Source organism: Mastomys coucha, unplaced genomic scaffold (assembly GCF_008632895.1).
Source record: "Mastomys coucha isolate ucsf_1 unplaced genomic scaffold, UCSF_Mcou_1 pScaffold7, whole genome shotgun sequence".
NCBI classification, from domain to species: domain Eukaryota; kingdom Metazoa; phylum Chordata; class Mammalia; order Rodentia; family Muridae; genus Mastomys; species Mastomys coucha.
The window spans coordinates 34316161-34331450 of record NW_022196913.1 but is presented as its reverse complement, the minus strand read 5'-3'; the positions used below and the strand labels follow the sequence as shown (position 1 = coordinate 34331450).

At 42.6% G+C, this 15290-nt stretch overlaps 1 protein-coding gene and 1 non-coding gene across 3 annotated transcripts in view; one reads left to right on the top strand and one right to left on the bottom strand.

The window, feature by feature from the left end:
• Window positions 1-15290, bottom strand: part of Mboat1 (membrane bound O-acyltransferase domain containing 1) — a 113209-nt gene that overhangs the window by 88097 nt on the left and 9822 nt on the right. The window lies entirely within an intron of this gene.
• LOC116082954 lies at window positions 11599-11792 on the top strand. Its single transcript, XR_004115554.1, has one exon. It is a non-coding gene; the product is annotated as a U2 spliceosomal RNA (small nuclear RNA).

Below are 15290 nucleotides of genomic sequence, written 5' to 3'. Positions count from 1 at the left end.
CAGCCCGAAATTCCATCACTTATGGATAGAGCCCGTGAGAAACCCTTCAAGACATGGTGCATGTTGGGGTCATCATGTACAGGGGTGAAAACTGTGTCTTGCCGTGGGATTTAGGAGAGCCGTACAAGAAAATATATACTTCCAAAATGATTAAACTAACTAGAAATTCAGAAGGAAATCCACACCACAGAACCCAGGGTCAGTTGCAATGATTGGTTCTAGTTCATTTAACAGCTCCACTCTCTGCCTTCCAATGAGCAAAGCAGAAGGGGTTGGCATGGTGACCTGCTGAGCTCTGGGCAAAAGCTTATAAACACAGTTATAAACTACTTACCAAGGTGGTCAGAAATGCTTATGACAAATTTAAACATCTTCAGGATAAAAATAGCTTTGCCTATTTATTCCTCTAAACCATCTTTGACTCCCACAACTCGTTCATTCAGATATTAACAATGTCTTCCCAAGAATACCAGAGAGAATTCCTAAGCTGCTTGGAATGTTTAAACACCAATCAACAACTTCATTTGCACGAACCTAATGTGGATGTTTAGCCTTCTCTTTTGTTTTCTTTTTTAAAAAATTATTATTATTCATTCATTCATTCATTCATTCATTCATCTGAGACAGAGTCTCACTGGATGACCTGGAACTCAAGGTGTAGATCAGGCAAGCCTCAAACTGACCCTCCTGCCTCTGCCCCCCCCCCCCCCCCCCCCCCCCCCCCGCAGTCCTGAGTTTAATGGTGTGTACAGTCCCCTACCCTACACCAGGCCTAGCCTTCTAAGTGTGGTTACATTTTACTGATTCTGAAGAGAAGAACAGGACAGAAATGATGCAAAATTGGAAAGAATATGACTTATGTTAAAAAAAAAATCTCGGTGTCTTTGGGCAATGTATTAAATTATGATGTGCCTGAGTCTTATCAACAATAAAGGAAAGGAATTTGATCACAGGTGTGGCAGTTTTTAAACTTCCTAATCAAAAACAAACAAAACATGTCCTAGGTATCTAAATGGCCCATTCACAGCACACTAAATGAGGTGTGGTCACCAAGGCAGGAATGCTGGGGTGACAAAGCATTCACATACTTCTTCCCCTTTGAAGAGAATAAAATTCTAGTTTTATGAACTGAAGACAATTCGCCAAGCTGGAGCGGTGGCTTACTGATTCAGACTGCTCGCAGCTTACAGAGGAACTGTGTTCACCTCCAACTTCCTGTATCAGGCAGCTCACAAGCACATGTAAGTCCAGTTCTAGGGAACCAAATGCCCTCTTGTGACCTCCAAAGACAACCTGCATGCACACACCCCGGCAAAGACACGTAACACACACACACACACACACACACACACACACATGTAATCTTCAACTTTTTAAAAATATTTTTGAAAATTACAGTAACAAAGAATTCAGCGATCTCTGCTTTCAGCAATAAATGGGGGAAGGGTGTCATAATATGGAGTACTAAGTCACTGCACTCACTTATAAAAGAAGTGTTAAAAGCATAATGCCCATGGGTTTTCTACCTACAGTGGAAACTGGAACAGGGAGCTAAAGATGGCGGCGCAGGTCTGAAATCCCAGCACTTGGGGCTTGAAGGCAGGAAGGACAGGAAATGAAAGCCAGCCTCAGCTACATAGCAACTTTGAAGTCAGCCTGGACTACATGAAACACTGTTGAAAAGAAAAGAAAGAAGAGGAAAAATGGAAGAAAAAGAAAAGGAGTAGAGGAAGGAACTGACATGTTGTAAGGAGGCCAGGGAAGTATGTGAACGAACCCACAGGATGGAGCGGAGGACTCAAGGGTGTACACAGACTAAACAGTAGGCTAAGAACCGTAAAGAAAGCAAAACACAGACCTACATACAACTCAGAGACAGCTTCAGCCTTGAAAACAGCAAGCTGCCTGATGACTGTGACAGACAGGAAATTTCCAAGGGAGTAAAAATGTAGACCAAACCCCTACAGGGGTAAAAGCTCAAATAACCCTTTGTACAAAGCTCAGAGTTTGTCTGTGACCTGGAAAATCCTGCTTCCTCGTACTGTCCCTCAGTGCACCCCAGGCAGCTTCTAAGATGATCAGAAAGATGAGAAGCCGACTGCAGTGTGAGAAGACCCAGGATGACCGTGGTGACAACAAGCATGGACGACTGGACGTCACACTGTAGAAACGTTCAGTCCCAAGACCCACATCCCTTCTGACTTTGGACCCTGCTCACCATCTTACTATTTCCATCTATTTGGTTGCTTCTTAATGAAACATGTAAACATAGGGGGGAAAAAGGACATCAGTGCTCTTACAGTGTGTATACGGAAGTGACTCTAATTCACCACCAACCCCAATCCCCTCCCAGTGAGTTCAGTCCACCAAACTCCAAATCCATCCTTCTTCCTCATGTTAACTTCACTTGTCTCTTACCACTTCTCTGGTTTTGTGGTTTCTTCACATCTATCTGTCTTCCAATCAGCCAATCCCTTTCTCTCTTTAAAAGAACATTAAGCAAAGCTCTCTTGCCCTTCCTGCCATCTTCATCTTGCTTCTTTGAAGCAATCAGACTTACCTGTGATCAGTCCACTACAGGTATGGCCATTTCCTCTCACCTCAGCCCCTCCTGACCTCATTAATTAGCTATCCTCACAAAACTCCCTTCTTCACTAACCCCAGCTTTCTTCTTAAGAAATCTTAACATTCTCCCTCCTCCTGTGGGCCTGCAACACTCGTTTCCTTGCTAAATGGCCTCTGGGATGCTGTCTCTCTTGGGGATCCTCCATTGCTCTGGCAATACCGGCTCAAAGATCGAATGCCTATTCACTTTCCCTCAGCCACATCTCAGTGTGCTAATATCCTTCCAAAAACCCTGTAACCCACCTACAGAGGGACAGGACCTGACTTGCAAAGAGCAAAACACTGTGTGTGACCCACCTGCCCAGCTACTGCATCACATGCAAAGGGCAATGGTGGAGAACAAGTCCCCTGGTCATTGCACAAACCGGATCAGCCCCTTACCAAACTGCTGAGGATCTGATGTGCTCCCATGATTACCCAAATATTCTCAAGACACCCCTTCTTTGAAGCATAAACATCAGCAAGTAGATAAGAATGGAGGGTTGGAATTCAAGTGGCCTGGGTCAAAATCCAGACTGCACTGCTGGCCAGTCATGGAACCAATACAAGCCACTTACCCAATGGGACTTTTGTTGAGGAATGTTATTTCTTACCACATAGAGATGCTCTGTGGCTTTAAAGGCAATAATATGGTAAGAAAGGAAGTTCCCAATTTGAAAGTCTTACAGCTCTATCAGCAAGGTGACCCGAAGCTGAAGACAATGTGAACAGTATATCCCTGTGTAACGCAATGAATAAGGATACCTCAGGCCAAACTTTTCAGGAAGTAAACACTATGTTCAGACCTGGGCATGGTAGCCCATCCCTAAAATTCCAGAAACTGGCAGGCTGAGGCATGGTCCCCCAAAAATGCTTAGGGATCAAGGTCAACCCAAGCCACATAAGCATTCCAGTTTGGTGGAGGCTACAGAGTGATACCCTAGCTAAAAAGACAAAAATCAGTTCTTTTTTTTTTTCTTTAGAAGAGATAGAAATTACATCATCTTATGTATGTAGATGGCCGAAGGGAAAGTAAACCTGGTGGCTCTTTGGCTCAACGTCTGTTTCAGAAGACAACAGAAGGTATTTGCACAGGCAAAGCCACTTGGGTGGTGAGAACCATGAACCACGATCATCGCCCCAGAATCTCAGAGATTTAAAAAAACAAACAAACAAACAAACAGTCTTTATCTAACAACAAGAGCCAGGCCTTTGAAAGGCTTTGGCACTTCCTAGATACATCAAACTTCCCTGAATTCTGCTCATAATTCCATTCTCCAATTTCACTACAATCAAACCTTCTTCTTTCTTCCAATCTGTCATTCATATATCTTTCCTTGTACCTTCTCCTGATCACCACCCCACCTCCTTTTTTTTCCTGACTTTTATATCCCTTTATCTGGTCATTAACCCTAACTTGAGTTTCTCTTTTAGAAACTACCCAAACACCTCTTACACTGCCTCCCTGCCCCAACATCCCAGACATTCACTTAGGAAGCTTCAAAGACCAGCTGAAATCTAAGATGGTACGATGGAGTTGTCCATCTCAGACCACTGAGAAGTAAGCGCCTTGGGTCGCAGGTGTAGTTCAATGGTAGAGCATTTGCCCAGCATGCACAAAGCCTTGGGTTCTGACCCCAGAAGCACCAAAATAACCCTAAGATAATTCTTGAGAAAGAACTCTGCCTATGTTTTAACAAGGAAGACTTTTTCTCTGAGCTTCAAAACCATGGAGCAGATAATATGTGCTAAGCCAACATTTACTAAACTAAAGCTTTCCCTAGAGTTGACCACCCATTTGAAGTCACAGTCAGCCCTTAATGTACTTATCATATGTTGATGTTACAGAGATAAGTCCCTGAAAGTTTAACTGGCTTGCACTAATAAATATCTGCTCTAAGCCTAGAAGGGAATCTCCATAAACCAATTCTTGTTACTACGGCCATCACTGAACAAGGTGAGGTCACAGACAGATCTCAACAGGAAACCCAAAAGTCCATCACACAGCCTGGCTCTGAAGTTTTTTGTCTGTTTTCATTCCTTCAGCTTGCCACTCTAAACTCCTTGCATTAGAAAAAGAGTCCCCATGTATGATAACCTCTGCCAGAAGCTGAACATCCCGGAGCTTGAGAGATGGCTCAGCAGTGAAGAGCATACCTCTCTTTAGAGAGGATCTGAGTTTGGTTCCTATGTGCTTATCAGCAGCTCATGGCTGCCCATAACTCCAGCTCAAAAGGAATCTGATGCCTCCCGCCTCCACAGGCACCTGCACTCATATGGGACTTGCAGAAGGTTCTAGGAGACCAAAGAAGGTGGCAATCAAAAGCAGCACTCAAATCCAGGATTACACAAGTAGCATTTATTAAAGCCTTACAGACAGGTGGATCCCTGAACCCCAGAGCAGGAGTTAGGGGCTCAGATGCAAGTATACACAGAAGGGAGCTCAAGCCAACCAGAATGTTGTAACTGCTCAACCTCTCATATTGCTAGTTTCTCAAACACTACCAACATGTCAGTGGCAGTTAAGAGACAGTCAGATTGTCAATGGCTGTACTGAAACACTTGGCTATCTTAGCAACTTTGTCCTACAAAGGTTGGAGCACTTGCCAAAGTTACCTGACTGGCCTAATGGTGCTCAAGAGGGTTGTAATTATCTCAAGGCAGATACCTGCATTCCTTACAAGTAGATCACAGCATGGACCTCCTATTATTTGAACAACATGCTCTTAAAAGGTCCTATAATGAGGAGAGTGAATGGAGAGGGGACGGTGGCAACTTTCTATGATCATTACCAAGGTCAAAACCTAAGGAGAACCTGGTAAGCTGTGCCAACCGCATGAAGGACTGTGTGGGCGGGTCTCTGTGGTTGAGGGTTAGAGAAAGAGAAGTTAAGAATTGTTCCTTCTCAAAGATTACCCAATCGGGAGCCTGAAGATTTAAGAGGAGCTAGAGCTCTTTCGTCATCACAGAAATGACTTAAGATGTAGGCAAAGATTTTAATAAAGCCAACTGTAAGATGAAAGTAAAACTAAGCACAATTACATACTGATGGAATTGTAGATTAATGTTCCCATCTTTTAAGTGGAAAATCCTGTGTAGGGTGGGAACATAGCTCAATGAAGAGCACTGCCCAGTGTGTGCCCCAGCACAAGGAAAATTACAAAAGGGAGAAGAGGAAGAGTAACAGAGGTAGATGGAAGAAGAAAGGAAATAAAGAAGGAAGAGGGGGAGGGAGAGGAAAGAGAGGAAAAGAGAAAGGGAAGGCCCACCAAAATACTGGCCCTAATTCCATTTCTACCAATATAGTAGATATGGAGTAGGTCAGTAAAATAAAATTATGAATCCTAGGTTATAGCTAAAAAGCATCAACATGGGATTTATGCAAGTCTCAGAATAACAAGAACTGCACCCACACTCACCCTATCAATATCTCCCACTAGTTGACTGTACTTACTACAGCCAAAGAACTGTTTTGACACATAGTTACAACTAGATGAAAGTTAACAGGGATCATGATTCTAGATTAGACTCCTGCACTGGATCCAAATAGAACAGGCTGAAAACAAAGTCACCCTTACAAGGTCTCTACCACTAAGCTCCTCCATCTAACGGCACATCAGTTTGAAGATGCCACATAATGAAATTCTAAATACTGTAACCCTTGCTCACACACACACACACACACACACACACACACACACATGCCTGACACCAATTAATTAGCTATTTCCCTAGTATTTTATCTTCTAGGGTTCCCATCTTAAATGTGTTAAAGACCTGGTCCATAGCCTATGGCTTTATGGGAAGATAGCTGAGTCTTAAGAGGTGGGGCTAATGGAGGGAAGTTAGATTGTTGGAGGTACACCCTTGAAGGGGATGGAGGCCTAGGACCTTTCCTGTCTTTCTGCTTCCTAGCCACCTTGAGGCAGACATTCTTCTGCCATATGCCCAGTGAGGTGTACAATTACACCACACCCCCAAAGCAGTAAGACCAGGGAACTTGAATCCTCGGAAAGCAAGATCCGTAACAAACCTTTCTGTTCTATAAGTTGAAAGTCTCAGATAATGTAATAAAGCAATGGCAAGCAGACAATCACCTTACAGGTCCTGCCTCACAGGGGAAGTGGCTAAAGTAACTGTCCCTGATTTTAGATTTGTTTCTGCATGGTTCAGAGCTCTGGCCAGCAACTCAAGATCTTTTTCCCAGATCATAGGAATCCTTATTCAATTTTATGGAATGCGAGGTTGACCCATTCTACAATTGAAAATAAAACCAAAAATAAGTAGATACTTAGGGAAGTAGAGGGAAGACTGATAGATTATTAAATAATAAACATAAGAGATTATAGATAGATGATAGAAACATATATTGGTAGATAGATAGTAGGTAGATAGATGACAGGTAGGTAGATGGTAGATGATGGAGAGAGGGGGCAGGGGTTGAGGAAACAAAACACCAAATTACTTTATAAGAACAAAAAGGAGAGAAAGCCAATTATTCTCCTTAAATTGTTATAACATGAGCCTTCTGCGTTAGCAACTAAGATTCACGCTTTGTTCAGATTCCTGATATCCCCAAGTTTCTTCTCTGCTTCAGGATTCCAGAACACTGCATTACATTAGTTTCGTGTCACTGTAGCCTCCTGTGCTGCGACAGTACCTGGGTTTCCTTGATTTGGATGACTGTGACTGTTTTCCTCACCTGTGTGCTAGGTTTATTACATGTACACTACACACCATCCTGAAGGTTAACTTTAATACACTATCCACTGTCTGGTGTGTTATTACATGCATATTACACACAGCCCTGCATGCTAAGTACACGCACATGGCACACCACCTCCCTGTGCTAAGATTATTGCATGTACACAGCACACAACCCCTTGTGCTAAGTTTAGCACAAGCACACTACACACCACAGGCTCACTTTGCTCAGATCTTGAAAGTCCAGAGCTGGGGGTGCACACTGTATGGTTCTAGAATATTCCATGGTCTCTGTCCCTTTCTCAAGGTGAAGCTTGCTTAACTTTTTCATTCTGAAGCATGTTTTTGCAGAGAACTGGCCAAACACTCAATTCCCACCTGTGTTTTATCTACCTTCCCTAAAACTAACACCTTACCTGACCATTTTCAAAAAACAAAGGAATGAACTCAGGTTAAACAGTGCTCTTAGGTTTCAGTCTGAACTTACAGACAATAAGTATACATATGAATAGTATACACCAGGATGCACCCATATAGGTACACTATACATAACAATTAAATTTGAATAACGTTAGTATATCTGTGACCTCATATTTAACATTTGCATCACACTATGACTATCAAAATCCTCCTCCCGCTTTGAAATATACAACATATTAATTCTTTGCCCCAGAAAGCTTTGGAAAATCTTTATAGAAACTCTTAACTCGTCTGGGTGTGATTGCGTACCCCTGTAATCCCAGCACTTAGCAGCTGGAGACAGGAGGATCTGGAGTTAACAGCCCCTGGCTGCATAGGAGCTGGAGACAGGAGGATCTGGAGCTAACAGACCCAGCTGCATAGGAGCCTGAGGTCAGCCACTGCGACATGAGACTCTTTCTCAAAAAAATAAAATAAAATGGCACCGGAAATTCAAACTTAGTATCTGCCTGATACTTTGTTCATAATCACACAGGCTTTCGGGGTTATGGGGTTCTGCAAGGAAGGTCAGAGCAGTAAATGCCAGTTGCACACTTTCAGGGTGACCTGTTGTGGGCATGGCCACCTCTCCCAGTTTGAGCACTTGCAGAGGTGACACCTACCTGGCTCCACTGTAAGGTTATTTGCCCCGGCCTGTTCCCACACTATGCTGTTCAGAGCGGTAATGGGGGAGCGTATAAATTAACCAGTATTCTATAGAAAGTTCTAGATATCTTGTGTAAAATACATGGAGACTCTATACCTCTCTTCTGAGGGGTTTTACCCCTCAGCCTCCCTCTGCTTGTTTATCTAGGCAGCCATTTATCTAGGCAGCCGCACTTCCTGGTGTGAACTTACAGAACGATTACTTTACACTGTAAGTTATATTGCAGAATATCATCTCTAAGTAGGCTGTGTTGTAATCTTTAATATATCCTCCCCTGGTCTTAGATTTCTTTCTTTATTAGTTACACTTTGCTCCAGGATTCCCCATTTTCAACCAGCTCCTAAGCCTATCTGACTTACCACTGTCATGAATTTATTTATTTATTTATTTATTTATTTATTTATTATTTGGTTTTGATTTGGAGTAGTTATATACTTTCTGGAATTATAGAAAAAGACAGAAAAGACAAAAATCCAGGTTCATATTATAGATTTCACAATTGAGCCCTACAAGTATTTCTCCAAGGACTCCAGTTCCTTGTGATGAAGAAGGGCATTAGAAATATGATCTAAGCTTAGAAATACTCACTGCTGATGGAGTTTCATTCTTATAGACTGCTCAGCTGACAAACTAAAGAACTATAAGTGTAAATCTTCAAATATCTAGATTTTTCTTTGTAACTTTCTGTATTTATATTAAGCTAGGCATGGGTGTATAGTGACTGATTTGCCATTTCCGTGATCTAGTAAAAAAGAGAGTTCTTAGGGCCAGTGAAATGGCTCAGTGGGTAAAGACACTTGCCACCAAGCCCAATGACCTGATTTTGATCTCCAGGACCCACATGGTGGAAGAGAACCAGCTCCCACATGTTGCACACACAGGCCTTGGTGCTGGGCTGAGACAACAATGCAGACTCCCCTGAGGATGACAGCTCATGTCACATGTAGAAAATACTGCTTAAATGAGCCAGTTCTAAGAAATTCCCCAAGTATCTGGCAAGAGTAAAGCCAAATTATGTCAAAGGTTTGCCCTATAAGCAAACCTGTCTCAAAACATTCCCATAGAAGAACTCAAACAGAGCATAATGACCCAGTCAAAAATCACCGAAGACCCTGGGTCTGAGGTGCCAGTCACAAAGAATCATACACAGCAGAAGTCTATTCAGAGGCAGGGTGCACATCAGGCAGTTATGTGGGCATGAAGAACAGAGCTGCCTGGGCTAGTGGGAGAGGAAAGCCAGAGGCAGGATGTACCAGGATGAGGACCTGCCAATGAGACAGGCCTTCTGTTCAGACCATTCAAGAGTTAGGTTGCGACAATCGTTGGGCAACCTTAGAAGTACATTAAAAATATATAAAGTAGGTGAAACATGAAGTGTGAAATACTAGCACAGAAAGGACAATAGAGAAATTAGTAAAAATCAAAAACTCTGGGGTTATTTAATATCCACATCATAATGTTAGTAGTTTTAGTTTCTATAAATACAGTAATGATGATAGTATTTTCTCAGGAGCTGTAGAGCTCCTTAGAAGTTCATGGAACAAAGAAGCTGCCCTCCATGTTCAAGGTCCTCTTCAGGAAATGAGTCTCACTGATATTCCCCCTGTTCCACTAATGACATCCCATCCTACCCCACTGATACCACACCCTACCTCACTAATGCCACACCCTACCCCATTAATACCACACTCTGCCACACCGATGGTAGCCCACCCTACCCAGCTGCCTATGTGGCAAGCTGAGGTCTCCCTGAGCCTGGCTGGCCTTCCTGAGGTCTTCCTGTTCATACAGCTTTGCACCCTACTTAGTCAGCCCATCTATCTCCTTACTTTGGTTCACTCCCTTCAGTCTTGGCCAGCCTGGTTTTCTTAGAGCCATTTCCCTGGCTCTTTCCTAACACCTTTTCCAGAAGCTACCAGATGGAACCAAACCTAGATACACAATATTCTGAAGGTGTTTGAAGGTCACCATGTACACAGAATGTGGCTTTACAGCTCTGATAAAGCCATACGTAGTTTATTTCTAAATTGCTTTATCACCCACTGGTTTCCTTCAAATTTTCTCTATAATTTCAACAAACCAAGGCACACAATCATAATTCATTATTCACAATCATGAGTCAGGGCCCCACCTTGATGAAATGACTGTTTTTCATTTACAACCTCATTATCCTATAAACTACGACAGCAAAAGCCAGCAGTCAAACAGAGCCATCTCTCAAGACACTCTAAATGCTTAAGTGGAAAGATGACACATACAGCAAATTAAACTTTGTAAAGTAGAAAACTAACCATAAAACTGAGAATATGGGCTAGGGGCATAGCTTGCTTGGTTGGCAGTGTGCTTGCGTACCACACACACAAGGCTCTGATTTTGAACCCCAGCATCGAATAAAGCAAGTGTGATGTTGTGTGCCTGTAATCTCAGAACTGGAGAGGTGGAAACAGGAAGATCAGAAGTTCAAGGCTATCTTCACTATACATATGGAGTTTGAGGCCAGCTTAAAATACATGAGACTCTGTCAAATAAAAAAAAGTACACCGTGCAAAATGTTTACAAGGCTGAAAGAGAGAGCAGGTAAGGTTGGCTTCTGTGACCTTTGTCAAGTTCACCACCCCATGACCCACGCAATTAAAAAAAAAAAATTAAGAAAAAAATTCATTTTACTTTCCCTACACAATCTACCCACATCCATTTGCTTCCTTCTTGTTAAACAACCTATAGGTAAATTGACAGCTTCTGTTGGGAGACCAGGTCAGTATTCCTTTCAAGTGGAGAGAGAAGCTGAAAATCTCATCCTTGACAGCCAAGAGTGAGCAGCTGGTTCTCTTTGCATGAACTCCTCCCAGAGTAGAATGCAAGTTCCCAAGACACTCTGCCTTTAACAGGGAGAAGATTCTAGAATCACAAAGGTCAGTCCATTCTGGTCAACACACACCAAAATGAACCCCTTGCATTTGGAAAAATAATAAAACTGTCAAATATACTGCTACAACCTTTAAGCCAAGACCACTGGAAAGTAGAAACGAAAATGAAGGTTCTTAGTGTGTGGTCCTGACTCTAAAAGGTCCTCCTTTATAACGTAAAGCCAGCCCGCCCGTCCTTGATACCATCAAAGGCACTGGAATCGCACAGCTAAGTGGGTCTGAAAGAGTCTACTTTCCACAGCTTCTCATCTTTTGGCTAATTTCAAGTGTAGCATGTGTTCTTACCAGTTTAATATCTGGTGTGTCCTTTATCTAACAGTAATATATTCAATGGATTTTTTTTTTTTTTTTGTGGAAACAGAAAGACTCTTCTCTGTCTATCCCATGCATCCACCTGGTAGTACCGTGCCTCCAAGAATAACGCACTTCATCAAATAATAATTGCAAAAGTATCATTTCTAGTGGATGATCAAGAATTCCAAGCAAGTACCATGATCAGTAGGCTAGCTACAGGCAAAGCGGTTTTCAGTCCAACACACAGAAGTGCTTGAATTCTGAGGGCACAGTAAAAACAATCTCTCCTCTCACAGCTCCCGCGTGAAGGGGCGATCAGGGACTCTCCATCTTCCTGGGTCAGGTGATCAGAGACCCTGCCTTAGCCCTCTTATCGCCCCCAAACAAGAGCAGGTCAGTACGTACAAAAGGGCACAGCTGTTCCTGAAAGACTAGAAATGGAACAGAAAGGGCAGAAAGGAGGTCGGGTATCTTCAAAGCTCCTCGTGCTGATAAGAATCAGTTTCTTAGAAATAGGGTAAGAACGGGGGAGCACAAAATGGAAGTAGAGAGAAAAAGCAAGCTGAAGAATGGTAGGCCATCACGGGTGGGCAGTTACGGGTGCGCAGTCACGGGTACGCAGTCACGGGAGGTGCAGGACGCAGGCAAAAGAAACGATCCTGAGCACAAGTAGACACAGACTGCCTATGGAAGGAGATACAGGAGGAAGAGCAGTCTAGGAAATGGGCCAGTAGAAAGACTGGCCTTCATTATCCATCCTTCTCTGCCTGCCCATGCATTTGATACCAAGAGTATATGCTACCAGTGTAAAGGCTAACAAAGGCTAAGGGTTTGTTTAATTGTTTTTTTTTTTCCCCAAGATGCTGTCTCACTCTATACCAAGGCTGGCCCGGAACTCAACTAAGTAACCCAGGCTGGCATCAAACTCTTAGCAATCCTGCAGCCTCAGCCTCTAGAGTGCTGGGGTAATACTCAAGAGTAATCATGCCTTACTAAAAGGTGAATTTTCAAAACTCACCTGCAACAACAACAAAACTGGTGATAAAGCATGTAATATATGAGAAAGATACATAGTAGATTCTCATCGGCTTCAGTATATAATAAAAAGGATAAAACTAATACTTTTAATAAACTAATAATTTTTAATTTAAAAAAAAAGTCTTAGGAACAAAGGAGTTTTGACTGGGACAAGAGACCTTTGGATGGGGCAAATGGCTTTTTGTAGCCCCTCACTGAGCACCTCAGCTGACTCATACTGCTGAGTCATCTGCCACAGGTTGGAACTGCAAAATGATCAAGAAGAACCAAGCAGAGAAGGAAAAAAGAAAGAAAAGCCCGAGAGCATTTTTAACCTCCTCCCCTGGTGTGAAGTAAGTCTGGGTGGAGCAGAAAGCCAGCACATCCCATCCTTTGTCTCCTAGCTTTTTCCAAACTAGCCAGGAACCTGTGCTCAGAGTGCTGTGTTGTTTTAGAAGGTGGGAGCCGGTAGTGACAGCCATGGGAGGTCCTCCGCAGCTCAGCCCAGACATCTGAATTCAGTATTTTAAGCTATGTTAAGGCTACCGTGGACTTCAAATCCATACCTAAATCAGACAGGATCACAAACACACAAAAGAAGATTACGCACTGAAATCTTAAGCAGTGCTTAAAAACAGAGCTCAAGCTCGGGTATTACAAGGAAGTTGGTCAATGATTCACCAAGCTCACATTTTTTTTTTAAAGAGAACTAAAAAGCACATTAGAAATGGGTTACTGATTCCAGTCGTCTGCGGGTAGTAAGTTCAGTCTGGGGAATGGCAGTCTTGTAATAAAACACATTTTTACTCAAAGCCTAGTCTAGTGCTCCTGGCAAAATTTCTAGAAACTGCCATTAGACTGACGAAAGTTTTCCCTATATCTTATCTACTCAGAGGCCTAACTTGCTTAAACAGGAGATCTCCAAAATCCATAACCACTTTTCTGAATGACACACACTGAATGTATACATGTTGCTGTCACCAGAGCTATTTCCAGATTGTATCTCTTCAAATATAATAATTCCCTGCAATTTTTCTTATAGTGTTCAACCAAGGAGCATGTCATAGAATATTTGAGAGATTTTTTTTTAAGTTGTGACTTGACCTTAGACAGAAAAACATTACACATAGTGCAACATAAATCAGAGACAACATATCCATGAACAGCGCAATGATCACCAGTGCTATCCAGGTGTGGAACTTCAACTGCACACAATGAGGTCAGGAAGAGAGGATGTTAAAATTAAGCATAATTAAATTGCCAGTAACGAGGCCAGAAACCAGAGATAGATCTAATTAGAATGAAATTCAGGCTCGAAATAATGCACAAGCCTTATGCCCTTGGCAAAAGAAAGAAAAAAACCCTGCTTCCCAAAATTATCCCAACTTAGTCATTCATTCCAGACCAAGAATGTAAATAAAATTCCATCACAATTCAACAAACACAGATTTAGGTCCTACTTTGTTGTAAGCATGCAAAGGTGCCTCACATTCGCTCTCACTGATGTCACTTAAAATATTTACCGAGGCCTTTGTTGAGAATTAGCGCCTGCTCTTATACCCAGCATCTTATAAACCAGACAAGGTGTAAGGGGCCACACGCAAATACCAACATCAAGGTGGACCAGTGGCTGTTTATTTGTTCATCTGTTTAAGGAGGGCTTGCAGTAAGCAAGGCTTATATAGGTCTCCTAGGGTTGGAATGTACTTCAGTTATTGAAATACTTGACTAGCATGCATGAAGCCCTGGGTTTGATTCCTAGCAACCACCCTGTGCTACTAGAGACCTCTTCAAGAAAAAAAAAAAAAACAAAAAAAAAAAAAACCAACAACAGACCTCCCAACCCAGCAAGTCTAAGCTACTTGGCAAGGAAGTCCTGCCTTTTTCTAACCTTGTATATAAAGTAATTTTGAGTTTACTATTTGTTTTTTTTTTCTTTTGTGTAGTGTATGTGTGTGTGTGTGTGTCTGTGTGTCTGTGTGTGTTTACACAGTCAGGCTTGGTGGTGTGCACCTTTACCTGCTGTTCCATCTCACTGGCCCTGAAGTTTCCTCTGACATAAAGGGCCTGGTTTTGTTTCTTGTTTCTGCTTCCCTTGGTTTTTCTGAATGTAAAGCCACCTCCTCTGTACAACTCAGATTCCTAAACTACTAATAAAAGACAGTCGGGTTTTTAAACTACGTTTGCTGACATTCTGCTCTGTGATGGTGATCGCAACCCACAAAGAATGTGACTCTGCAGTCTCCAGGCCTGTGCTGAAACTTCTTTCTGGAATATTCTGCTTATCCCACCTAGCCCGGATCGCCCCCACAAATTCTTCTGTTCTTTCGCCTTCTCCTGGAGCATTCCTTCTGGCCCTGGGCAGCCTCAAGGCCTAAGGAGTGGAGTGCACACACACTAAATACTTTGACACACCAAGAGAGCAGTTTAGCAAGCATCTACAGGTCCTCCTGGAGGGATCACCTTAATCTCTGCACTGCACACTAGGCCGAGATGTACTTGGCCACTGAGCACCTAGGACACTCAATGCATAACTTTGCAAGAAAGCCTATCAGTGTTGGGCAGGGCAGAAAACACTGAATAATAAATGCATGCCTAAGACATGAGAGAAGTGGCCT